Here is a 22,557-nt window from a genome sequence, read left to right as displayed (position 1 = left end):
TGCTGTTTTCTCTACATCTGGAGAAATCTGGGGTGCTGCTTAAAGGAAACAGGCAGGAAAATTAATAATACACTTTCAGAATCCACTTTTGTCCCTTGCAAGACTCAGACACGAAGTTGCTTTTCCTTTTCTTGACCTACATAGGGGAGCTATTCCTCAGCAGGACTCTGGGTTTACATAATAGTCATTGGAGGAGCAAATATTTTGAAATTTCCAAGTGATTTGAGGTCTCACCATTTCCTCAAGATCTATAAAAGGTTCCTCTCCTTGGTGAAGAGAAACAGTTAAGAGATCTCCACAGCAATCTGGGAGTGGACTGAGCTTCTCCACTCTGCTGAATCTCCTTTCCCAAACACACATTCCCAGACCATTCCCTCAGCATTTTGGAAATGTGCTCTTAGCCCAGGGCAGCAGATGTGGTGCCTTGCAGACTGATCCACCAGGCTCTCACACCTCCTGTTGCACAGAACCTGGGTTTCAGTGCAAGCACTGCCTTTGGCAGGAGGTGAGGAGGATGAGGGCAGGGAGTTCCTGGTGTTTGCAAGGTCTGCAGTGTGATCTGGATAACCTGGCACTGCCTGCCCTTGGGGGGAGTGGCACCAGCACAGAGCAGCTGCAACAGTGAGTGTTGCACCAGGGCAGCACAAACCAGCTTGTCATGGAGTCACCTGGTTGGAAGGGACCTTCAAAGGGACCTTAAAGCCCATCCAGCCCCACCCCTGCCATGGCAGGGACACCTTCCACCGTCCCAGGCTGCTCCAGGCCCTGTCCAGCCTGGCCTTGGACACTGCCAGGGATCCAGGGGCAGCCACAGCTCCTCTAGGAGACCTGTGCCATTACAGAGAAAATTGGGAATTTCTTCCCATTGTCTCATCTAACCCAGTCCCCTTTCAGTTTGAAGCCATTCCCTGTGTCCTATCCCTCCATCCCTCTTCCTCTCCAGCTCTCCTGGAGCCCCCCTAGCCCATGGAAGGGGCTGAGTTCTTCCTGGAGCCTTCTCTTGTCCAGGGGGACATTCCCAGCTCTCCCAGCCTGGCTCCAGCCCTTGGAACATCCCCATGGCCTCCTCTGGACCCCAGAGCTGGACACAGAGCACAGCAGGGTGAGGTGAAAGGGCAGAATCCCCTCCCCAGCAGGGGGCTGGAGGTAGTCACCAACCTTTCTTCAAGAACACAATGTTCTGGATGCTTCCAGAGCTGTGTTCCCTGCAAGAGCCAGTCCTGGGGCTCCCAGGGCTGCTCTCAGGTGCTGCTGCTGTGGAGGGCACGCTGTCACCTTGAGCTGGCTGTGGAGGCAGGGCTGGAGCAGTGCTGGGTAAAAATAGAGTGGTGACACCCAGGCATGGACTGCTCAGGACTGAAACAGGTCTGAAATCCTGCAATGAAGTGAAATCAGTGCTCAGTTAGGAGTGATTTCATCAAAAATAAAATAAAAAAAAATTAAGGTTCTAAGCAAGGTTTGGTGTGCAGGTCTGGGGTTGTTTTGGGAATGGGTTATCCACAGGATGTTGTGGAGTGGCTCTGTCTCCAGTTGCAGGTGAGTGTCTTGTCTCAAATTAAATGAACCATCTGCCTCTGCAACAACTACTTGTAAATCACAGATTTACAAAGCCACAGCATAAACACACTTTCCCTGCACTGTCTGTGCCAAGAGATTCCCTTCCCACTCTGTCACTCCCAAACAAGGGCTGTTTGTCCTTGAGCTCGAGGGGAAGGAGCATTCCCAGTGCTCTTCCCCAGAATCCCTGGGCCTGTGGCAGTGGATTAAATTTCTGTTCTGGCTTTGTGTGGTTCCTGATGATCCCACTCAGAGCAGAGCACCGTGTTTGGATGACCTTGGGCTGCACCCTGGAATCCCATCAGCTGTCATTCCCAAAGGGAACACTGCCTGGGATTCAAATCAGGAGGAAATCAAGCTCTGAGTGCCCCACCCCTGCTTCACATCCATGTCAATAATGCTTTTTTAGGTGGTGGTGGTGGTGAAACAGGAATGATTTTCCACCTGGTACATTAAAACTGCTTACAAATCATCTGAACAATTAAAGGGACCCAGGCCTGAATTTCATCATATCCATGTAATCCCTGGGAAGTGGATGGGATTGCATGAGTGGAATCAGAGGGTCTGTGGCAGGTTTGGGGAGGCTTTTTAATGAAGGTGATAAATTTGTGGGCTTGTGTTCTGCAAAGATGCTCCTTCTTCAGACCTTGAAGCTGTATTCATTTCTTCTCCTTCTGTATAAGGAATTGGTGTTGCATTCATTGTTGCATATAATTAGAATTGGAGGTGGATGCCCAAAGAAGGGATTTGCATTAATTTGGGATTAATTGATATTTCTGCCGTGTACCTGTCTGTGGCATTGTGTGTTTTTACAAGTTTTATTGTTGTTTCTATTAGAAAAGATAGCTATTGTCAGTTAGTTAGAGAAATGGTTAGATCCTTTGTACCCCCATTCCATCCCCTCAGAATGCTTTCCCCCTAAGCTGTTTACTCCCTACCTTTCCCACCACTTTGCTGTCCCTCAAGATGACAATCCCCCTGTCCCTCCCCTCATGTCCTTAAATGTCCACGTCCATGCCAGCTGTGCTGCCCACCTTCCCTGTCAGTCACTATGACCACCCCTACCTTCTTCCAGAAAGTTCTGTGTCAATCTGTCCCCTGTTCAGCAGATGATTTGTCTCAGGGGTTTCTTCCCTCCTCTGTTGGGTCCCTATTGGTTGTGTTGGGTGTGATAGGTGCTGTACTCCTCCCCTTGCTTTCCCTTACCGGTTGTTTTGTGTTTCCAGCCCTTACACCCACTCCCTTTATAAGAGTTGCGGAAACCCAGAGCAGTGGGGATATTTCTGTGTGTGTTTTGGGGTGCTCTGACCCCCAAGACAGCACTGACTTTGACCCTCATTCATGGAGAAAGTTCCCCAGACTTCAAGATAGACTGGAACCCACAAAAGTGTGAAATAGATTATAGAGAGCAGTGCAGGTGTGTCACTGGGTGAGAAATTGAGGTTTTGGGGTTTTTAGTGTGTTGTGGATGGAAGCAGATGGAGGGCACAGGGTGTCATCCTGGGTTTCTGCTCCATGCTTCTTCTTGCTCCTTCTCCATGGGTTTGGGTGGCATTTTGGAATTGGGCAGAAAAGTCCCCATTGCAGCTCTGTGGGATCAGTGTGATTGGGTTAAAAGGGAAAATAATCCAGGTGTCAGCTCTTAATTGGACAGTTTAGTCTGAAAAGGCCTTGGAACAAGAGATTGTGGCCATTTTGTGCCTTCTAATGAAAAGCTGCTGAACTCCCAGCAGTGAGGCTGTTTTACTGATAAGAAATAATAAACACCTGAGTGTGAGCATGAACTACTGTCTCAAGTGCCTTCAATGCAGACCCAGAGAAACCCACAACTGGAACCACCACAACAGCTGTCCAGACCCTTTTTCCTTGGCACTTGTCCCTGGTCCCACTGAGGAGTAAAGCCTCCTTGGTGTCCACATGAGTGTCCTGTGTCTTGTTCCTTTGTCTTGGATCCTCCTAGCCCGTACGTGCCAGCATCACCCGTTCCAGGGCACTCAGCATTAGCTGGGTGGGCTCTGTGAGGGCCTGGGAATGGCCACTCTTCATGGCACCCTTCAGTCAAACGAGGAATCACAGAATCACAGAATCTCAGGGTTTGAAGAGACCTTCAAGGTCATCGAGTCCAACCCAGCCCCAACAGCTCAACCAAACCCTGGCCCCCAGTGCCACATCCAGGCTTTGTTAAACACACCCAGGCATGGGGACTCCACCACCTCCCTGGGCAGCCATTCCAGAACTTTCTCACTCTTTCTGTGAAAAACTTTTTCCTGATATCCAACCTGAACTTCCCCTGGTGCAGCTCAAGGCTGTGTGCTCTGGGTGTGTGAGTGCTGCTGGAGAAAGAGACCAACCCCACCTGACTATTATTGTGTTTGTGTTGCCCCCAGACAATGGAAGGAAGGAATGATGAATCTGACTCCATGTTCTCAGAAGGACAATTTACTATTTTATGATATTATGTGACATTAAAGAGTACTATACTAAACTATACTAAAGAATACAGAAAGGATACAGACAGAAGGCTAAAAAGATAATAATGAAAACTCCTGACTCTCTCCAGAGTCCAACAGAGCTTGGCCCTCATTGGCCATTGAGTCAACACAACTCACAGCAGAATCCAATGGAACAATCACCTGTGGGTAAACAATCTCCAAACAAATTCCACATGAGCACAACACAGGAGAAGCAAATGAGATAAGAATTGTTTTCCTTTTCTCTGAGGCTTCTCAGCTTCCCAGGAGAAAAATCCTGGGCGAAGGGATTTTTCTAGAAAATAGGAATGTGGCAGACTCCAGCTACCCTTCAGAGAGTTGTACAGAATGATGAGGTCACCAAGCTGCTTGCCAGTGTCCCATTGCTCCTGTGACCACAGTGCCAGCCACATCTGTCCTTGCAAGAATGGGGTGCAGCCCAGGGAAAGTGATGTCCTTATCCCAGGGATTCTCTGACTTTGCACCTGGAATTCTGTCTGCAGTGTTGGAGCCCTCAGCACAAGAAACACTGAGGAGTGTGTCCAGGGAAGGGAACAGAGCTGGGGAAGGGTTTGGAATACCAAAAGTGGCTCCAGATATCAGAAATAATTTCCTCATGAAAAGGGTGCTCAGGCATTAGAAGAGGCTGCCCAGAGCAGTGGTGGAATCCCCATCCCTGGAAGCACTCAAAAAAGGTGTGGATGTGGCACTTGGGGACAGGGCTTGTGGTGAACAGTGTTGGGGTAATGGTTGGACTTGAATTTGGAGCTCTTTTCCAACCTCTTAAGGATTTTGGCACGGAGAGTTCTGAGCTCAACACAGCTTGTGAACACTTGTAGCTCCCACTCTCCCATGATGTCCCAGTCCTGGCCTCAGGCTGCAAAATTCCTTAATTAATTCCTGCAAACAGGAAGGGGCTGCCCTCCCTCTTGGGGCTGCTTTTCCTTCGAGCTCATGGTGCACCCTGTGAGGGAGGATGAGGAAGGTCCTTCCTCTCTCCTTGGTGCCTTGACCACCCACATGGGCAATATCCACATAATTTTACCCCAATGAATTTTGGCAAATGAAAATGATGCCTCAGGTTTTAGCTTTCATATTTTTTAGATTCTGTGCTGCTTCAGTGTGTGGGTCTGGGCTTCACATCAGGGCATGCTGAGCTCTGTGCACAGAGCAGGGAGACAAAACAATTCCTGCTCCAGCTGGGCACCAAGGACAAATGATCCAAATCTCAGCCCAGGAGCACAAACCCCGTGGGCTGGAGAGAGAAAAACAAGCAGGGTGGGACTGCAGGGGCTAAAGCTGGAATGGGACAATGAACTGCAAGATGCAAATGGAGCAGAACTGATCCCAGGGAGAGAGCCCGGGAGCGCTGGTGCATTTTGGGGCCATTTTGGTTCATCTTGGGTGCAGCCCTGGCTGGGCTCTTGTGCTGCCCAAGGTGCATCCATGGAGGAGATCCTTTTAATAAATCCCTGCTTTATTCTTTAGCTCTGTCCAGCCTCTGTTCTAGGGCAGCCTGCACAAGGCATCAAAGAAGCATGAGGAGGTTTGGGAAAGTCTTCAATGAAGGGGAGAGGATGAGGATTGCTGCACTTCCAGAAGAAACACCTGGCTCTTGGGAATGGGAGGTGAATCAATCAGCAGAGCTTTGTGGGCCTTCAGAAGCAGGAGATTTGAGAAAGAATGAGGACAAACCTGTTCCATGGAGAGGGAAGCATGTATCAGCATGAAGAAAGATTTTTAAAAACAACGTTGTGAAGCAATGTCAATTTTATATATTAAAATAATGTCATTTCATTTCCGTTATTTCCAGTGTCTCTGCTGAAGGGAGAGATCAGTCCCTGTGGTGTTGCATGATCAGGGCTGCCCAGTGGTGTCCCCATGAGCTGCTGGTGTCACTCGCTGTCACCAGCACAGAGCAGCTGCTGCTCCCCAGGTGTCATTGCTGTTTGGCACCCAGGACTGGGATTGTTCGGCCTGGAGGGGAGAAGCTCCAGGGTGGCCTCACTGTGGCCTCCCAGGGCCTGGAGGAGCTACAGGAACCATGGAGAGAGACTTTCCAGGGGCCTGGAGTGACAGTGATGCCTTGTGCAGGCTGCCCTAGAACAGAGGCTGGACAGAGCTAAAGAATAAAGCAGGGATTTATTCAAAGGCCTCCATGGATGCACCTTGGGCAGCACCAGAGCCCAGCCAGGGCTGCACCCAAGATGAACCAAAATGGCCCCAAAATGCACCAGCGCTCCCGGGCTCTGTCCCTGGGATCAGTTCTGCTCCATTTGCATCTTGCAGTTCATTGTCCCATTCCAGCTTTAGCCCCTGCAGTCCCACCCTGCTTGTTTTTCTCTCTCCAGCCCACGGGGTTTGTGCTCTTGGGCTGAGATTTGGATCATTTGTCCTTGGTGCCCAGCTGGAGCAGGAATTGTTTTGTCTCCCTGCTCTGTGCACAGAGCTCAGCATGCCCTGATGTGAAGCTCAGACCTACACACTAAAGCAGCACAGAATCTGAAAATATAAAAGCCAAACCCTGAGGCAACAACAGGATGAGGGGGAATGGCTTCAAACTGAGAGAGAATAGGTTTAGATTGGATATTAGGAATAAAGTCTTGGCTCTGAGGGTGGCAGGCCCTGGCACAGGTGCCCAGAGCAGCTGTGGCTGCCCCTGGATCCCTGGCAGTGCCCAAGGCCAGGCTGGATGAGGCTTGGAGCAACCTGGGATAGTGGAAAGTGTCCAGGCCCATGGCAGGGCTGGAACTGGGTGATCTTTTAGGTTCCTTCCAACCCAAACCATCCTGGGATTCTGTGATGATTTTAGGGAACCTGTTGGAAATGTCATATTCCACACAGACCTACAGGTCCTCCACCTCTGGCTAAATAGGAATCGCCCTCAGCCCATGGGCTCTAGACCTGGGCCTTACCCTCTCCCTTCTTCAAAGATCAGATATTGCCCTTGTCTCAAAGAATTGTTCATTTTAAAAATGAAAAATTGTCAAAAAAAAAAAAAGCCAAGAGGGAGGAAGGATGTCAAGGACTCGCTGTTCTCATCTGTGGGAAGCAGGGCTGGTGAGTGGGAGCCCTTGCAGGGACTTTGAGGTGTATTTTGGTTTCTCTGTGCCACCAAAGCCACTGAAAATCATCTGGGCCAATTCTCTGCTCCTGAGAGCTCACAGGTTGCTGTGAGGATGTGATTCCCTTCTGGGCTTGGCAGGGTTGGTTATCACAGAAGTGAGAACTGTGAGGAAAATCTGGTCAGCAGCACAGAATCTGGGAATGTGAGCTCACATCATGTCAAACCCAGGCTGCCTGGTCGTGTCTCTGGTGTGATTTTTGATTTCAGGAATGTAGCAATACACCTCTCTTCTATTGAACCACGAGGGAAAACAAAGCAAAAAAAAAATCTGTTTTATCAAAACTGCTCTCTGTAACAAAACCCACATATTGATGGAGGAATCCTGCTTTAGCCATGGATTTCCTGCTGACTTTCTGCAGGAAGCTGCATGGATTCCATGCTCATCTTTCATTTCCATGAATAGCTCTGAACTGACACCTTTCATGAGGAGTTTGTGCCAGAGAACATGGCAAAAAGGGCCCTTTTCAGCTCTGCACAGTCTCCTCCTTTGCAGAGTCAGGATCAACTCCAGCTGTATAAATCACAGCACTTCTTATCCAGCCAATATATGAAAAAAATTTCAGGGCTGATATTGAGCAGTTGGACTGCCAAAACCAAAATTGCCTGAACTATGCACTCTATTAAAAAAAAAAATAAATTCAAAAAACAAACCAAGACAAAACTCCCAATTTTGTTGCTGTTTTTGTCTCAATTAAAGCTCCTTTTCTGTTGCATAAGCCCATCACTGCTGGTCACAGAGAGGAAGAGAACAACCTATTTCCTTCTAAGAAAATCAGAGAAACTCAGAATGGGGTTGGAAGGGACCCTAAAGTTCATCCCATTCCTCCCCATGCCATGGGCAGGGACAGCTCCCACTGTCCCAGGCTGCTCCAAGCCCCATCCCTTGGACACTTCCAGGGATCCAGGGGCAGCCACAGCTGCTCTGGGAATTCTGTTCCAACCCCTCACCATCCTCACAGGGAAGAATTCCTTCCCAAAATCCCATCCATCCCTGCCCTCTGGCAGTGGGAATCCATTCCCCCTTGTCCTGTCACTCCAGGCCCCTGTAAATATTTAAATAAAGGGAACAGACTGCCTTAAATATTTGTAAAAGCTCTAAGGTAGCAAGGTAGCTCTTGCCCAAACTTGATCTTCTCTGCAATAAATAACTCCCAAGTCCCTTGATTATTCTGGGGGAGCTTGAGGGGTTTTTGGATTTTGGATGAGTTTGTTTGGATTTCTTTTTCCAGCTTCTGTGATTGACCAACCCCTGGTCTCCACCACCAGCCCACAGCCTCCCCAAATCCCCATATCTATACAAACAACCCACTTCTGATGAGGATCCATGGAGCCACAGGCATCTAAATCCCCTCTCTCCACATGTCCTGCAGGCAGCCTGCACCTTCCCTTGCCTGTGCTGTGCTGCTTGTCCCTCAGAACAAGGAGGGCTGCCCATCCCAGGCAGGGATGCGACATCTCTGCCTCATCCCTGCTCCCCCATTCCCTGCCCACAGCCCAGCTCCTCTTTTACAAGCAGCATTTTCCCTTTGTTTCCCCTAAATTGCAGACTATTTTTTTTCTCCAGGCTGCCTCAAGCTTGTTTTGAAGTCCCAGCCCATCCTCCAGAGCGCTCCCAGTCCCTCCCTCCTCGCTATCATTCGCAGCTGGAAGAAGCAAATTTTCTATTCATGCAAGTAATTATCAAAAAAATATTTTGAGCAGCACCAGGCCTGGGACAGATCCCCAGGGAGTCCCAGGCTGTGTATCTGCTCGCTTTCCTGGCAAATCATAAATAACTGCTGTGAGCAATGCTCCCTCCTTGCAGCCCTGCTTTCCCCCAGTGCGGTCTGTCCCTGCCATCTCCCCTCTTCTAGCTGTGCTGGGGCTGCAGGGATGTGAGCAGGGGCTGCCTGGTGTCTCACCTTCAATTTGAACTTCAGCTTCTGGATTTGGGTCTTATAAAAACCTTCCTGAAGAAGGTGCCCATGGTTTGTTGTCCATTCCTGCCCTTGGAGCCTTGGTGTTTCTAAACCCCACTGGGAAAAGGCTGAACTTTCTATCTGAATTTAGCCTGAACTTTCCCTGAGACACCTCTTTGAGGCCTTGACTCCACCCCTGTGTCCTTTAGGATCATAGAATTAGGGAAAACCTTGTGTTGGAAGGGAGCCTAAAAGTTCATCCACTCCTACCCCCCTGCCATGGGCAGGGAACCTTCTCTGCTCAATATTTTCAGCACAAATACCAGCAATTTATGGGGATTTTTGGCACTAATATAAATCAGAGTATTTCTGTGGGATCTTCATCCTGGATTTTTTCTTCTTTGATTTTTTTTTTTTGGGTATTGTTTTTGGGTTTTGGGGTGTTTTATGTGTTGTTTTTTGTTTGTTTGTTTTTCCGTGTTTTTGTTTTTGGTTTTTGGGTTTGTTTTTTTTTCCCTGTGTGGGTTTTGGGGTTTTTTGGGGTTTGGGTTTTTTTGGTTGGTTGGATGGGTTTTTTTTGTCTGTTTGGTTTTTTTGGGGCATTATATAACATGGCTTAGGCAGGGGAAGAAAACTCACTGGATATTTCCTGTATATGAATATTTCCAGAGTAAGATGGTTTCTTGTCTTTCCCATTACTGATTTCACAGAATTCCAGAATGGTTTGGGTTGGAAGGAACCTTAAAGATTATCCCACCCCCTGCCATGGCAGGGACACCTCCCACTATCCCAGGCTGCTCCAAGCCCTGTCCAACCCAGCCTTGGGCACTGCCAGGGATCCAGGGGCAGCCACAGCTGCTCTGGACACTCCTGTTGTGATGGATCCTGTGGATTTCAGGGACCTAAAAACCAGAGGGGAGAGAAAGGAGCAGTGAAATTATTGCAGTTCCTCTGTATCTGCTCTGCAACTCCAGCACTTCCACAGCAGCCTCAAAAATCAGGATAATCTAAAGAAGAAAAAGGAAGGATCTGTTCTAAAAAGACAGGTAAAAGGCAGGACTGATAATGGGGGGTTTGATAGGTGGGGGCTTCATTTTGTGCTGCATCCCTGAACAGAAACTCCTATTTGGGGCAAAGTTTCCCCAACTCCCTGGAGACTCTCTTGAATATTAAATGCATCTCTGGGTATTTCCTGTAATTCTTGATAATTATTTCAATCAAGGTATCAATTTGTGACTTCCTGGCTAATGAAAAGCTGCTTCTTACTGCATTCTCCTTTGATATGCAAAGCTGCCTTGGAGCTGCCAGCCCCGTGCTGGGCAGATCCACACCTGCCAAACCCAGGGGTGACACCAACGCCCTTCAGAGCTGCCACAGGAATCCCACCCTGAACTTTGCACACAGGAACCATCCCATCCACCTTTGCCCTGTGTATTGGATGAGGGATTGTGTTTATTCCTCATTTAAGTTCATTGTTTATTTATTGGTGAAGGCTGCAGGTACTGAGCAGTGATCCAAGTGCATCTCGCTGCGTTTGGGGGGGTCTGCCCCATTTTTCCTGTGGGTTTATCAAAACTGTTGGTCTTTTCCAGAAGTAAAAGGAGGTAACACACTCCAAGACCAGGTTTTGGAGCATCCTGGTCTAGTGAGAGGTGTCCAGGCAGGGGATGAGCTTTAATGTGGAGGCCCTGGGGAGCATCCCCTCATTTATACCCCATGGGCTCCTTGCCCTGTTCCTGTGTCTGTTCCTATGTCCCTGAGCCACTCCCTCCCATTTCCCTGATTGTCCCTTATCTTTGTACTGCCCCAAGGCCAGAGTCAGCCCCCAGGAACCTGGAAAGAAAAAAACTGGACCCTGAATGTGCCTGGGACCTGACCATCTCACCATGCAGCTGAATTTAACATCTGTGGATATTCTGCAAAAGCCATTTTTGCTTCTTTACCTTGGACTTTACTAGACAAGCAAGGAGATCACATTTCATCATCACAGAGGAACCCTAATCAGGGGGTTTTATGTACCATTTATCATTTTTCATCCTTAATTAGCTCTTGGTGACACTGCTTCCATGTGCCACAGCTCCAGCAAAGGTGAGCAGGGAGCTGGGCAGGGTTAAATGGGGAGTTTGGATGAGAAAAAGACAATTAAAACCTCCCAAAATTCACAGCCTCAGAAGAAGCAATAAACCAGCATTCCACTGGTTCAGTTAGAGGAAAAGGGAATGTTTTTGTTTAAAGAAAACCTGGATTCCTCCTCCATGGAATTTTCCTCGTCACAACAAAACAAGAACCCAAATCTTTGTGATCCAGGTGGGAGCTCTGGGCACCAATCTGATCTCCCACCTTTGGAGATCCATGAGGCAGGAAAGGGGAACCCTCAGGAGCCTTCCCTGCCAGGAACCCCCTGGTTTCATCAGGAGCAGGGAGGCCACCAGGCACCCCTGGCCACCAAGCAGGACCAGCTCCCTTCCCAAGGTGGGTGTTTGGCTAAAAGAGCCCACGTGGGAGCCAGTGGAGCAGCAGAAGCTCTGCACAGCCCTGGGGGTCTCTGGCAGTTTATTCCTCATTTAAGTTCATTGTTTGTTACTTGGTGAAGCCTGCAGGTGCTGAGCAGTGATCCAAGTGCATCTCGCTGTGTTTGGGGGAGTCTGCTCCCATGCCTGCCCCATTTTTCCTGTGGGTTTATCAAAACTCTTGGTCTTTTCCAGAAGTAAAAGGAGGTAACACACTCCAAGACCAGGTTTTGGAGCATTCTGGTCCAGTGAGAGGTGTCCAGGCAGGGGATGAGCTTTAATGTGGAGGCCCTGGGGAGCATCCCCTCATTTATACCCCATTGGCTCCTTGCCCTGTTCCTATGTCTGTTCCTATGTCCCTGAGCCACTCCCTCCCATTTCCCTGATTGTCACTTATCTTTGTACTGCCCCAAGATCAGGGTCAGGCCCCTGGAGAGAGAAAGCTGGACCCTGAATGTGCCTGGGACCTGACCATCTCACCACACAGCTGAATTTAACATCTGTGGATTTTCTGCAAAGGCCCTTTTTGCTTCTTTACCTTGGACTTTACTAGACAAGCAAGGAGATCAGCTTTCATCATCACAGACAAAAGCTGTTTGGAGCATCCTGGTCTGGTGGGAGGTGTCCAGGAGGGCACTGATGGATGAGGATCCTGAGCACAGCGAGGCCACAGGAAGCAGCAAGGGCTGAGAGCCAGCTGGGGCTGGGAGCAGAGGATTTGGGAATTTACATACAGACTTTACAAAGAATGACACCTTTATACAAATCACCACTGGGTATTTACACCTGGTGGCCTCAGGACAGCCTGGGCCACTCCTCAGCTCTCCACAGGCTCTGGCTCCATCCTGAGCTTTTTGCTCCCCAGGATTTGTTCATTAAATAACTCTCCCTCTTTTGCTCACAGGTGGTTCTTTAATGAACTTCTGCCTTCTCATAATCAATGCCATCCACAGCAGCAATGGCACAGGTGATGGCCTCAGGTGACAAAGCACAACTGAGATGAGTCTGGTGCCATCCATCCCCCAGGATCTGCTGCAGGTTCTTGGTGTCCATCTCCCTGTACACCTCCTTCAGGTACCCAATCACCAGATCCAGCTGCTCCTCATCCTCCAAGTGAGTCTCCACACAGGTTATGTACCAGCTGGAATTCAGGAATTTCTTCAGCCAGCAGGATTGTTTCCTGTTGCAGTTTCCCAGGATGAGGTGAGAGATGAGAATCTGAATCCAAGTTCTTAGAAAGCTGATAGATTATATTATGATATGATATGATATGTTGATATGATATGATACTATGTTATGTTCTGTTATATATTATATTATATTACATTACATTATATTATATTTCATTATATCATCATATCATATAATATATCATATCATATCATATATATCATATTATATCATATATCATATTATATTTTAAGAAAATTATATGCTAAAACTATACTAAAGAAATAGAAAGGAGACATCAGAAGGCTAGAAAGAAATTATAATAAAAACCCGTGACTAACCAGTCTCGACACAGCTGGACTGGGATTGGTCATTAATTAAAAACAATTCACATGGACCAATCAAGGATGCACCTGTTGGTCACCAACCTCCAAACCACATTCCAAGCAATCAGATAATTATTGTTTACATTTCTTTTCTGAGCCTTCTCAGGAGAAAAATCCTGGCGAAGGGATTTTTCATGAAATACCATGGTGACAGTTTCCCGCTTTTCAAGATGCTCAGGAGATGCTCTTCAGCCCCTTTGGTCTTCACTAGGAACTCCACCAGCTTCTTGCTCTCCCTGTCCCTGGCAGCTCTGGTCCTCTCAGGAGGAATTTCCTCAGGGGTGTCTGTGGGGAGGTGTCCGTCACTGTAGGACACGAAATGACACAACACAGACATGCAGCTCTCTCAAGGTAAAAAGAGCACTTTTAATTTCTGACTCCAACATTTATGGATTTCCAAAAGTGGCAGTGGATTGGGCTGTGACAGTGCCACCTCTCCAATGACACTGGACAAACCAACAGCCCATTAAATTTCTCCTCCTCCATAAAAGAATGCAAAACAATAAGTCACTTATATAAAGCATGGGAGAAAGTTTGTTGTAAGAATGTAAACATAAGAAAGCTTAGAAAAACTTAAAAAAAGAGGGTGACAGGTGTCTGAGGGAGACTGCCCAGCCCCTTCCTCCCCTGTGTTTGGGAATTCCATCTGGTATCCCTCTTTCCTCACTGGGTAGCTGATAGCAGTGGCAAAATATTCCAGGAAGGAGCTGGTAAGGGAATGACAGCCCACTGGGATCCAATGGTCCAGGATCAGCTGGAGGCACCACTGGGTTTCCCTGGAATAGTTCCTTGGCTCCCTCAATGAGCTCCTGCTTCTCCTCACAGTCAGAGTGCTTCAGGCTCTTCAGAGACACTGAGAAACCTCTTTTCTTCTCATTTGTGGTGCCATCCATGGAGCGCCTTCTGGTGCTTCCTCTTCTTCACTGCTTTCACCACTCTGGCCAGTATGGATACCACCACAGCTTGCACCACACCAGCAGCCTTTCCTCGAGGAATTTGGGTTCTCAGTGGGACAGAACACCTGGGATATTTTCCTCCTCTTTGGTGACACTTTAAGGTCCCCTCCAACCCAAACCATAGGACTCTACGATCTCTATAATTTGATAATAATCTTACATTCACTGACCTCATCACCTTCAGCATTTGCTGCCCCTGGTTCATAAGCTTTTGTTTTGTCTCCCTGCTCTGTGCAGAGAGCTCAGCATCCCCTGATATGAAGCCCAGACCCACACACTAAAGCAGCACAGAATGTGAAAAATATAAAAGCCAAAACCTGAGGCATCAACAGGACAAGGGGGAATGGCTTCAAACTGAGAGAGAATAGGTTCAGATTGGGTACTAGGAATAAAGTCTTGGCTGTGAGGGTGGTGAAGCCCTGGAAAAAGTTTCCTGGAGAAGCTGTGGCTGCCCCTGAATCCCTGGAAGTGTCCAAGGTGTAAAGCAGCTGCCCCATCCCTGTGGTCATTTAATTGTTCTTTCTTCTTCTCCATCACCACTGCGCTCCCCTTGGAGTTCAGGCTGCAGAGTTACTGAAACAAGAACACATCAGGGTTTCCTGCAGCAGCAGAGTGATGCCCTGAGCATTGGCTGTGTGCAGGGAAGGCTGAGAAATAACAATTTCTTGTCTTTTTCTTTTTAGCTGCCACCTTGAACACTCCTTGGCCACGCGCTGAGCCGGTGATTTCTGGGGGCAGTCCAAGACTCAGCTCGTGGTGCCAGTCCCAGCCTTGGCACAGCACGAGAGTTGCTCAAATCTTTATTTCTCCAGATGCTTTACTTGATCTATTCCTACATCAAAGCTTGTTTGAAACTTCTTCTCAGCTTTTTCCATTTTTTAAGAGCCTTTTGGAGTTTCTTGCCCTCAGCGTGGCACTTGATGCCCTCAGAAGATCTCTCCTGCAGAAATGGAGATGTGGGGCTGCTCTTGCTCCTGCAGGTTGTGGGTGAGGATGTTGAAAAAACCCTGGACTCAAACTCTGCTGTACCACGCCCTGGACTAATTTCCATCCCAAGAAATGACCCTTGAAACCTCTTGCTTTCTGTCTTTTTCACCAGTTCTCAAGCAACAAAAGGACCTTTCCCCCAGTCATGTGGCAACATAGTTTCTTTAATTGTATTGTGAAGGGCTTTAAAAAAAATGAAATAAGTAAAATCCTGTGGTTTTCCCACCTAGATAATAGAATCTCCATGTGCTTTATCAGGAAAAGGTTAAATTTTACTAAATTTACTTTTGTCCAGTGCCCTGAACATCACAGGGGTTAAATTGTTCGTGCAGCAAAGCAGTAGCCAATAATGGCTGGAGAAAGGCCTGGTGGGAGAATAAAAATATTTCATTCCCCAAAATGTTGAAACTGCCAAGTCAAGTTGTTAATAGAGATTGTTCCTCCAACACAACAGCAGCGAGGACAACTTGGCTTGGGCTGCTTGGCTTGGCTGGGCTCGGTGCATGCAGAGCACAGACCTTGGTTGTAAAACCTGCTCTTAAATAACTCTCAAATGAGCCCTTTTCCACCCAAAAGGAAGACCTGGCAATGCTCTGCTGTAACTCATCCAAAGGGGTGAGCAGAGCCAGCTCCAAAAGCAGGGTCACGGCAGCTGCTCCGTGATCTTGTAACACTTTTAGGTGACCCACCTGTCCCTGGATCCCTGGAATTGTTCAAGGCTAGGCTGGACAGGGCTTGGAGCAGCCTGGGATAGTGGAATGTGTCCCTGCCCATGGCAGGGGGTTGGAAATGAACGATCTTCAAGGTTCCTTCCAGCCCCAAATCATTCTGGAATTCCATGAAAACATCCCCCAGGGCCCCGGTTCTAATGAGTCTCGCCGCTAACGAGCCCCCGGTGTCTGCCAACATCAGCACAGCCGGGGCTGCGCCGACGCTGAGGCCACGCGGAGCCAGGCAGCAAGCAGAGACACAGCACAGCCTCACCTGGCTCCAGCTCTGCTGGCCAAGGAGGACTTCTCAAAGTCCAGCAGCTGGGCAGATGTTTGGGCTGTGGTGGATGCAGCTCCAGTGTCAGGAGCCAGGACATCCCTCTGGCTGTCCTGAGCAGCCCAGAGCCCTGCCAGGGGGCTCAGGGACCCTGGCACAGAGCACAGGATGCCCCTGTGGTTTTGATTATGACCTGTGGAGCAAATTACCAACCTTAGATGAAGATCTGCAAGCCATGACAAATTAAGTAGAATGATAGTGAATTTATCACAAGGTGATAAGGTAGATTTTAGGGTTTCTGGTATGGGGGTTCAGGGGGCAAGATGGAGGAATCTGGGCATGTCCAGCCTTTCTCCTTCTTCTTCTTGGCCTCCATCTTCTGCTGTGATGGTGGCACTTTTGGGTTGGTTTAGAGTAGAAGCTCAGTGTCTAACATAGGTGATAGGTATTGGGAAGTAATTGTAAATATTGCACACGTAGTTTTTAGTATAAAGACATAACCTTGCCCTGGGGCAGGCAGAGTCCCTCTGTCTGTCCTGCTGAGCAGACCTTGGCTGGACAAGAAAGAATTTTATAGGAAAAAACAGGAGAAAGAATTTTATAGGTAAGAAACAATAAGCAACCTTGAGACCGAGAACTGAAGAGCTCTGACTCCTTCTTCAAGCGCCGGGCTGGGAAAAGAGACTTTCTGACACATCTCAGGGTCACTGTGACCAGCTAGAGATCCCAACAGGCCAGGAGCCTGCTCCAGTGTGGGCAGATTCCCCCACAGATCCAGAGGTGCTGCCAGGAGCCTGCCCCAGTTGGGCTCTCCATGGGGTCACAGGGTGCTTTGAGCATCCCCAGCTCCAGCATGGGCTCCTCCATGTCCTGCAGGTGGATCCATGGGCTGTTGCAGGGGCTCTCCACAGGCTGCACCATGGAATCTCAGGGGAATTGCAGCTCCAGCACCTGCAGCAGCTCCTGCCCTTCCTCATGGGGGTCTGCAGGGCTGTTCCTCTCACATATCTTCACTCCTCATGACACCTTGTGCAGGCTGCCCTAGAGCAGAGACTGGACAGAGCTAAAGAATAAAGCAGGGATTTATTAAAAGCCTCAATGGATGCACCTTGGGCAGCACCAGAGCCCAGCCAGGGCTGCACCCAAGATGAACCAAAATGGCCCCAAAATGCACCAGCGCTCCCGGGCTCTCTCCCTGGGATCAGTTCTGCTCCATTTGCATCTTGCAGTTCATTGTCCCATTCCAGCTTTAGCCCCTGCAGTCCCACCCTGCTTGTTTTTCTCTCTCCAGCCCACGGGGTTTGTGCTCTTGGGCTGAGATTTGGATCATTTGTCCTTGGTGCCCAGCTGGAGCAGGAATTGTTTTGTCTCCCTGCTCTGTGCACAGAGCTCAGCATCCCCTGATGTGAAGTTCAGACCCACACACTAAAGCAGCACAGAATCTGAAAATATAAAAGCCAAAACCTGAGGCCTCACTCTCTCTCTCTGCAGCTGCAGGGGGTTTTTTTCCCACTTCCTAAATCTGTTTTCCCCAGAGTTGCTGCTCCCATCTCTGATGGGTTCAGCTTTGGCCAGGCTGGGTCAGTCCTGGCTGGAATTGGCTCTGCTGGACATGGGGGAAACTTTGAGCAGCTTCTCACAGAGGCCACCCCTGTAGCCCCCCACTACCAAAACCTGGCCACCAAACCAAATTCACTCCTCCAAGCATTTTTTCATTAATTCTTGGATCTTCTTATTGCTGTGCGCTAACTTAAAGGTTAAAACTTCCTAATTTTGGTGTTACCAAACATAAAATTAAACCTGGTAATTCCAAAATTGGTAGGAAAAAAGGCCTAGAATCCAATTTGAGCTCCTCTGAGAATTAAAACCTGGCTGCTGCCGGATCCAGAAGATACCTGTGGGTGGATAAATGCGTGAAAAATACAGAAAAATACAAATTCACTGGGGTTTCTATGAGTCAGGGTCTTACTTGCAGTGTGGATTCCCCTCCCTGCTTCAGCCAAGCAGAGGCAAAAAGTTATTCCTGGTGAAAATCCCACCTGCCCTGGGATGGAGAGGCTTTTGCAGCTTTGGGAGGTGGTGGTTCCATCCCAGGCAGCAGATTCTGGGTCAGCCAGGGCTGCGGTTTGCAGCAGTGGATGGATGGGCTTGGCACAGACCTCGTGCTTCAGAGTGGAGTAACAAACGTCTTCCCTGCTTGGATCACAGCCCTTCCACGGCCCAGGGCAGGATAAACACCAGGCCAGAGCAGGATAAACACCAGCACAGCCACTGCTGGAAGGGGAACAGCTCAGGGGGCTTCACCCACCTCCCCACCAACCCTCCTGAACCTGCTCCCCACCCCACCATGGGAGGGTTTCACCTGGACCCAGCCAGCCCTGCCTGGATCATCACTTTTCTTTTCAAATGTCTTTCTGGTTTTGGTTTTTTGGTGGGGTTTTTTTGGTGTTTTTTTTGTTTTGTTTTGTTGTTTGTTTTTGGGGGGTTTTTTGGGGATTTTTTTTGGCATTGTTTTTGGGTTTTTTTGGGGATTTTTTGTTTTTTCTTTGTTGTTGTTTGTTTTGGTTTTGGTGGGTTTTTTTTGTTTTGTTTTGGTTTTGGTTTTTTTTGCTTCCCCCCTCCCCGGTTTGGAGGCAGAAGTGAGAACTCCAAGAGAGGAGAAAAGAAAAAAAAAAAAAAAAAAAAAGTAAAAAAGAAGAGAAGAATCGGGGTCAACACGAGCAGCAGTATTTCAGTCGTCCTTTGAGAGCTTGTCTATACTCACTGTGGGTGTTCTCCTTGCAAGCACTGAGCAGGAGATGTTTTCCCTTAGTAGGGCAGGATCCTGTGCTCGGCCCTCCTCGCCTGGCCATAAAAGGGCAGCGTTTTCTGCAGGACCCCCGCATCCTCTGAGGGCTGCCGGGTTTTTGGGAAGGGGCCTGCCCCAGCACTGCTTGCTTTGGACCTCACAACCCTCATGTTAGTGCTATTTTGGCTCCTTCTTTTCTTGTGCCTTTTGTTTTGTCTCCCTCCTCCTCCTGCTCCTCTCAGGAGGTTGGAGGGAGAGAGGCCAGACAGCCTCCAGGAATGTTCTTGCTTCCTCTATTTTTTATTCTTTCTTTCTCCCTCCCTTGGCCTGATTTGATCCCTTCTTTTCCATGATCCTGCTCAGAAAACCAGCTGCTGAGTGAAAACCTCTGGCCAAGCCCAGGATATGTCCCTAACCTTGTCCCCAGCCTCCATCCTGTGTCCCAAGGGAATCTGGAGGGCTCTTCCCTCCTGCTCTGCCTGAGCCCTGACCCTCTCAGGAAGGGGGGACACCACAGAACCTCCCTCACCATCTCCTGGAGCACCTCCCCACAGGAATTCCAGCCTAGAGGAGATGCTCAGCAGAGCACAGCTGTAAAAGCAGGGGATTCCAGGCAGGCAGAGCCACGGTTCCACCTTGGAATTCATCATTCCAGGTCCACTTGGCTCTTCACAGAATCATTTAGGTCGGAAAAGACCCTCAAGGTCATCAAGTCTGACCTTTACCTGCCAGGCACTGCCACATCCACCACCAAACTCTGTCCCCAGGTGCCCCATCTACACAAACACCTCCAGGTTCTTCTGTGATTCCTCACAAACCCAAAGCTCCCTGAGCTCTTACGGGGTCTCAGCTTTCTTCTCATCCCTTGTCCTTGATGACACTTTCTTTGGGGAAGTCTGAAACCATGGGAATGCAAATGGAATTACCAGCTGAACCAAGGAAACAGGAACCTCTCCTGGTTTCCCTAAACATTTTCCTCTGTGTTGTTGTGGCTGATCTTTCATTTAAGACCCTCTGTGACCTTGCAGTTTCCATCTCATGGCCTGGGGGGAGAAAGGAAGAGGTAAAGCTACTGCAGATGTCCCTTTTGTGGCCACCATGCTGCTGGAAAGTCCCAGGGAGGAAACCCAACACTTCTGTGTCAACAAGAAACCCCTTGTTGCCAGTTTCTCCAGAACTTTGCCTTCCTGGAGAGCCTTTTCCCTAACAGCAACTGAGCTGAACTCTGGACCCTCAGATCCCTCTGTAGACCCTGCTAACCTTCCCTTCATCCTTTTTCACAGTCAGTTATGCTGTGCAAGCTGTGCCAGAGCCATTTCCCAGCCCACAGCCTTCCAGGAAGGCTCCAGAACTTCCAGAACTTTGTATGAAGGCACCAAGAGCTTGGAGTTACCCTCAGCCAGCAATCCCAGCAGCTGAGGAAGCTCCAATGAGGGATCAATCACCCACATGCCCCATGAACCGACACAACAAAGCCCCCAAGCCAGGCTGGGTGGGATCTCACCCCACTGGGATTTGTAGGGACCTTCAGGAGGTTCTTTCAGCAAACCCCACATAGCCCCTGGGTGGCTGTGGCCAAGAAACCACCTGTGTTTTGTCTCTCAGGAACATTGCTGTGGTCAAAGAAAGGGTTTCACACAAGTGTGTCATTGCTTGTGCCTCTTCCAAGGTTTTTCCCAAGGTTTTTCTTTCACAAGGTTTTTGTGTTTTGTCTCTCAGGAACATTGCTGTGCTCAAAAGAAAGGGTTTCACCCAAGTGTGTCATTGCTTGTGCCCCTTCCAAGGCTTTCCCCCTTGTCACCAAGCTGGGTGGGGTGGGATTTGTAGGGAGCTTCAGGAGGTTCTTTCAGCAAACCCCACGTAGCCCCTGGGTGGCTGTGGCCAAGAAACCACCTGTGTTTTGTCTCTCAGGAACATTGCTGTGGTCAAAGAAAGGGTTTCACACAAGTGTGTCATTGCTTGTGCCCCTTCCAAGGCTTTTTCCCCTTGTCTTGGTGGCCCCTTCAGGAACAGCTTCTCTCTCATCAAGAAGGAGAAACTGCATCTGGCAAAGACCAGGTCTCCATGTGAGAGGTGGGCTCAGCTTCTTCCAAAATCCTCTTGGTGAGGCCCTCATAGTGGCACCAGGGCTTTGACCACCCCTGTAGATCTTCATATTCAGAGCTATGAGGACTCCAAGTTCTGGAGCTCCCTGGTCCCCTGTGCCACATCCATGAAAAGGCCACAGGGATTTCAGCCCTGGAGCAGAGCTTAAATCCCTGTGTCCCATCTCCAGCCTCTTCTCACCCTCACCCCCAGCACTGGCTGCATTTCCAGGAGCTTATGTAGCTTTTTGGAGAGGTTTCCAGGGTAGGAGAGATGTCAGACAGGCCAAACACTCATCTCACAAAAACCTTTCTGACAGGGACGATGTTCTGGTGGCATTGGCCAGGAATTTTTTCCTGTGAAGCAGTGCAGGGTTGAGAATGAGAAAGAGCATTAAAAAAAAATTCTAAAAAAATGTAGAAAGCTCTGCAATGAAGCCAACACAGGCAGGACGTGGCCACGGGGACGTTATGCAAAGAGCTGCTCACATCTGGAAGGAGTTACTGAGCACAGCAACCAGGGCTGAGTCTAAACAAGTGCAGGACGTTACCACATGGATGTCTGAGCTGGGAGTGGCTGGGGGAGCCAGAGGAGCTGGGAAGGTGGAATGAAAATCCCCAAGGTGGGATGAAAATCCCCAAAGGCTCTGGGGATGCCCCCAGTGCCCTTCAGAGCCACTGTGCTGCTCTGTTTTTAGGGTGGTGTGGTCCCATCTGCTGTTTTGGGTGGTGTCTGCAGGAGGGTTGGGGGCAGGAATGGGTTTAGGAGGTGGTCACCATCCCAATGACCCAATGGGATTTTGGGGGTGTTCTCCCACTATTTGGGGGCTTTTTATTGGGTTTGGGGAGGGGGTTAGGAGCTGTGTGCCTCAGTTTCCCCAGCCATAGCAGGATCCAGAGGATGCTCCCAGTTAATGCTCCAAATGTGCTTTAAGCCCATGCAGATAGGGCATCCCCATTTCATCCAAATAGTGGGAGAACACCCAAAAAATCCCATTTTAAGTAAATCACTGTTACTCTACAGTACCTCAAACTGAGGTTTTGTGCCCCAAAAGCCTTGGGGTCTTTTTATTGGGTTTGGGGAGGGGGTGAGGTGTTGTGTGCCTCAGTTTCCCCAACCACAGCAGGATGCAGAGGATGCTTCCAAGAACCAAATGTTTCTTATACACATCCAGGTGGGGGAATCACCATTTCCTCCAAACAGTGGGAGAACACCCCAAAAATCCCATTTGAATCAAATGGGACTCCACAACACCCCAAATCGAGGTTTTACAACCCCCAAAAAAGCCTTGGGGTCTTTTTATTGGGGAGGGGGTGAGGGGTTGTGTGCCTCAGTTTCCCCAGCCATAACAGGATCCAGAGGATGCTCCCAAGAACCAAACCTGCCTTAAGCACATCCAGGTGAGGGATCCCCATTTCCTCCAAACAGGGGGAAAACACCCCCAAAATCCCATTTTAAATAAGTCACTGTTACTCCACAACACCTTAAATTGAGATTTTATGAGCCAAAAAGTCTTGGGGTCTTTCTTGGTTTTGGGGAGGGGTAAGGAGCTGTGTGTCTCAGTTTCCTCAACCATAGCAGGATCCAGAGGATGCTCTCAAGAACCAAATGTGCCTTAAACACATCGAGGTGGGG

The 22,557-nt window shown here is 48.9% G+C and overlaps 1 pseudogene; it reads right to left on the bottom strand.

Annotated features, from left to right (window-relative positions):
• Positions 1-12,380: 12,380 nt before the first annotated feature.
• On the bottom strand, positions 12,381-14,250 carry LOC129127437 (PWWP domain-containing DNA repair factor 3A-like; annotated as a pseudogene).
• Between the last annotated feature and the right edge of the window lie 8,307 nt (positions 14,251-22,557).

The sequence above is a fragment of the Agelaius phoeniceus genome, chromosome 1, assembly GCF_051311805.1.
Source record: "Agelaius phoeniceus isolate bAgePho1 chromosome 1, bAgePho1.hap1, whole genome shotgun sequence".
In the NCBI taxonomy this organism is placed as follows: domain Eukaryota; kingdom Metazoa; phylum Chordata; class Aves; order Passeriformes; family Icteridae; genus Agelaius; species Agelaius phoeniceus.
The sequence above is the reverse complement of the archived record's forward strand: the minus strand, read 5'-3'. Positions and strand labels throughout refer to the sequence as shown.